At 34.5% G+C, this 4,970-nt stretch overlaps 1 long non-coding RNA gene across 1 annotated transcript; it reads right to left on the bottom strand.

Moving 5' to 3' along the window:
• Nucleotides 1–948: 948 nt before the first annotated feature.
• On the bottom strand, nucleotides 949–3,068 carry LOC117320062. Its single transcript, XR_004530914.1, has 4 exons — nucleotides 2,393–3,068; nucleotides 2,208–2,278; nucleotides 1,476–1,642; nucleotides 949–1,120 (listed from the first exon to the last, which is right to left on the bottom strand). It is a non-coding gene; the product is annotated as an uncharacterized LOC117320062 (long non-coding RNA).
• Between the last annotated feature and the right edge of the window lie 1,902 nt (nucleotides 3,069–4,970).

Raw genomic sequence — 4,970 nt, 5'->3', positions numbered from 1 at the left:
CCATCTAAGACTCTTGTCTATACTGTATGTTTAAGCGGAAATTGTTTACATCTTAGTCCGTTAGATAAATCCACTGAAGTGGATTTTAAGCGGTATTGTACAGGGCCAAGTGTATTGTCCCTTATGAATTTGCAGCATGATCACAGCATAGATGCAGTATGAATGCAGCATGGAATTGCAGCATGAATGAAGCATGACTGCAGCATGGTGCCTAATTTACCTCACTATATATTCTTACTAGTTAAAGCATGATTGCAGCATGTTTCAATTATGCAAATTATGCTGGGATCATGCTGCATTTATGCTTTAAGGAAGCATGGCCGCAGCATGATCCCAGCATGGTCTGTGAAGCATGATCCCAGCATGGTCTGCAGCATGATCCCAGCATGGTCTGCAGCATGATGCCAGCATGGTCTGCAGCATGATGCCAGCATGGTTTGCAGCATGATGCCAGCATGGTCTGCAGCATGATCCCAGCATGGTCTGCAGCATGATCCCAGCATGTTTCAATTATGCAAATTATGCTGGGATCATGCTTCAATCATGCTTCATGGCAGCATGGTTTACAAAATCAATGAAAATCATGCAATAAAAACTTGAAGAATACTTTTGTATTACATTTTATTTGGTAATTAACATGGTATAAAACTTTTCATACAGGCTGTTTTTTCTAGTTCAAACATTTAAAACTTATCAATGAAATGAGAATGTGACAAAACAAATTTTAATTCTAATTTACCCATGGTACTTATTTTATTTGCCTCTTATATTCTTTTTCTCAAAACTTCCATCACATACACAACACAGCTATCTTTTTCTAGTACAATTTTCAAATACAACTAATATCAATTCATCCTAGCTAGAAGTGGTTTGTTTCAACAAAAATAGTCAACAAGATATACAAGTTCAATGTCAGTACATACTACAGTATGTATTTATAATTCTGTGTTTTTTTTCTAAAATAGTAGGAAAATAGTACAAAATAATATTTTCCAGCAGAGTTATAGTAGGATATGTATACATTTTGTCACCGACGCACAAGACTGATTTCAGACAGTATACGTAGTTTCCTCGAAGTAGCCCAGATGTACTGGAAACTGTTTTCATGTGTGTCCGTAAACTTAAAATAAACAAAAACAAGCAACAGTCAATGACTTCTTCTATCGAATTTAACCCTATTTCTAATAAACTGTGAAAAGATTATCATAATTTTGGAATCAATTCTAAATACTGACTAAATGAAATGTTGATTGACAATTTGAACAATGGTGTGTTGTTTGATGTAGCACGTACTGTAGTGATATATCTCTGTCACTGTCCCCGGGGATTTCAATACAACCAAGCTTGAGACGACTATATTATATTTTTTGCTAGTACAACAAATAACTAACAAGGATTTTTAGATTATATACATAATTTTTTTGGGTATATATATTAATGTTTACACTTTTATTATGAAAGGAAATGTTGTATACCTCGACAGATAACATATCTCGAATAATCTTAATTAATGTGAAACATAAACTTCTTCATTTCTCTTCATTCCTTTCTGCTTTGTGTTAAGTCAATGCCATCAATTTGGACCACAATTAATGCATGCGGTGTTCCTCATTCCAGAATGTACTGCATGAAGACTCAGTCTCTGTTGGAAGAAAGAAAGACTTTTAGAATATTCTTTTATTTCAAAATTAGAATAATTGTCAAGTTTTTGAAGATAATGTATGTATTTAACTTATGTACTTTTCATGATCACTTTGCTATCATTTTCATTATGTTTGCTTTGGAAGCCTTTTTATCAAGAAAATTTAAGCCAGCCACACAAAGCTACAAAATAAAACTTGCCAGGTGACTTAATTATTAATTAAATCAAGCTACTCCCGAATTCTCCATCAGTTCATATCAATGTGAAACTGCAATATACTATACATAAAACAATGTTACTTACTTATAATTCATCTTAATTCACCTATTTCATTTAATCGTTTCAATTTGATGCAATAATCTGCAAACATCGATCCTCAAAAGAATGTGGAGGTAAAGATCTTTCACGAAAGGTTTCATTATCCAAAACACAAATTTTCCTCATCATTGTTTGTGAATACGTATGTACGTCATAATCATAACAAGGGTTGTGTGAGTGGGGGAAAAATGCAATTTAAGTCGGGCCGAAGATCGTTAATAATAAATAAATAAAATTGAAAACTTACGATTGTAACACATGGATCGGTACTGCGTTTCCTTCGGCCGTGTAATCTGTGATAAATTAATCATCAAAACCCTGAAATAATAAATTATTAGGTATTATTGATATGAATAGATCTATATCAAATTCATCGTCGTATAATGTGAAACGATGTCAGAACGTGAAGAAGATTATATAATTAAAACTTACCCTGTCTCGTAACGATGTTTGTCGGTAAAAATATGCATCGGTCGTCAAAAACAACGAGAAAGCTGATATTCATTCGTCGGTAACTTGAAGTAAGTCGATCTTCTTCAGTAAGACTGGAAACAAACTTCGTTTTTAGGCTATCGTCGTGTTTGTTTATACTTTTCTTCTGGAAATAAACATCCGGTGAATTCAAACATGGCTATCAGACTTCCCGCTAAACTCGTGTGTGTTGCATCATGGGATAAATATTTTACTGCCAGAGATTAACACGATTCATTTTTACTTGTGCGTGTTTTTTATTCTAAATCATAAACTTCTATTGTGTCATACTTTTAAGATAAATATTACAGTATTTAATACTTGCATCGTGCACATTTAGATCGCACGAGCTCGAGGAGCACTCTCGTCACATCTCGGGAGCAAGGTAAACAAACGAGGTCATAGGTGAACCGAACGATAAACATGTAATCTGACCAGAGGTTTTGGCCTCGTCTGTCATACGCCTATTGTTTAATATGGATGTATTTTCAGACGAGGAACCGACCAATGCACGTTTTCTTTTTATGTTCACGATTTCAAATAATTCAGATTAAAGTACGGGAATATCGTCTGTTGTTAGTAAACTCATGTCGAGGTCGAGATCATCACAGCGCTTAACTTCAATATACGTTTTACAAGGAAGCGTCTGAGTGACAACATAAGTTCGACACATGTTTATTGGAGTTTATAGCGATGAATGTTGTGTCAAACACGACGTGATTTCGTATGCTATTATCAGATGTAATCTTAACACCGCATATATCCAGAAAGTATGCGATACAAAGACAAAGAGCAGGTGATTTTAATCTTATTTGATTGAATTAAAAGCGTTATTCCAAGCACATGTGTAACTGTTGGTAGAGTGATCCCGATTTTGTTTTGGCGAACATGTTACATGTGTGGCTACCTGGTAGTAAGCTGGTGCATGGTAAATGGCAACGTCTTGGTTTATGTCAGTGTTTGGATAAAGTGACTGATTCTATCTCCGATAAAAAGTGTATAATCGAAGCAAAAGTCAATATATTGGTTCTTCAAAAAACGATCTAAACTCTGAAAATTTGAATGAAATTTTTATAGGGATGAGTTTTAAGTCGTCACACGAATGTACTAACTTGCAACATTCATCAATGTTTAAGTTAATTCCTTCTGAGATAGAACTACAAGTGAAAGCTGACAAAATATCACATTTAAAAGCTGTGAACCGTTATACTAACAAAGAACATACTTATAAACGAAATACTTAATTTAAATAATTGTTATTGAATTTTAAATAAATATGTGTGGTACTGATCAAGTATAAAAAGGAAATGCTGCAACACAAACATGTTATTAAAAATTATTTTGTTATCACCATTGATACCTGGAAATTTTCTATATTTTATTTAAAATTAAAAAAAAAGATACTAAAATATCTAATACCAACCTTTTGTTAATTTTCTGTATCTTATTTTATTAATTAATAATTGTTTAGGTTAATCTTGGTACCTGGGAAATTTGGTCCTAGATTTTGGATCCTCGCTTGGACCTACATTTCACCCACAGAAATTTTGTGATGTCCGAACAAAGGAATGCCCTTTTAAGCTAATGCAGAATGGCCAAGCATATACACATTTCAACTTAAACAATTCATGTTAATACATGAAAGAATGGTGCAGTTCATTAAATTAACTAAGTTAATACAGCATAATTGCAGCATGGTACAGTTTGTATCTAAAATGGCAAAGTTAATACAGCATGGTTGCAGCATGGTACAGATCCTATCTAAAATGCCAAAGTTATTGCAGCATGGTTGCAGCATGATGCATTTCATATGATAAATTTACTAAGTCCACACAGCATGATTGCAGCATGATATAATTCGATATCCAAACTGGCAAAGTTATTGCAGCATGGTAAGCAGCATGGTTGCAGCATGGTACATATCCTGTCTAAAATGACAAAGTTATTGCAGCATGGTTGCAGCATGATACAATTCATATGATAAATTTACTAAGTCCACACAGCATGATTGCAGCATGATATGATTTGATATCCAAACTGGCAAAGTTATTGCAGCATGGTTGCAGCATGATACAGTGCATATGATAAATTAACTAAGTCGACAAAGCATGATTGCAGCATGATAGAGTTCAGATATTCAATTACCTCAATTTTTAAAGCATGGTTGCAGTACATGCTGTACAGAAGCATGGTACCATGCTGCTATGCAGCACATGCTGCAATCATGCTGTGAAACTAGCAGCATGATGCCAGCATAAAAGCAGCATGATTGCAGCATATGCTGCATTGCAGTCCATGCTGCAAATTGATAAGGGGTAAGCAGTGATCCTAAGGGGATTTTAAGTGTCTAAAATATTTAAATGAGCTTAATGCAGTGGATTTTAAGTAGTCTTCCTAAGGGGATTCCAAGTGTATCCTAAGTGGGTTCCAAGGGGTTATACGAAGGGGATTCCAAGTGTATCCTAATTGGGTTCCAAGTGGTTATACTAAGGGGATTCCAAGTGTATCATAAGTGGGTTCAAAGTGGTTATACTAAGGG

Source organism: Pecten maximus, unplaced genomic scaffold (assembly GCF_902652985.1).
Source record: "Pecten maximus unplaced genomic scaffold, xPecMax1.1, whole genome shotgun sequence".
Classification (NCBI taxonomy): domain Eukaryota; kingdom Metazoa; phylum Mollusca; class Bivalvia; order Pectinida; family Pectinidae; genus Pecten; species Pecten maximus.
This window is presented reverse-complemented; position numbering and strand designations above follow the sequence as displayed.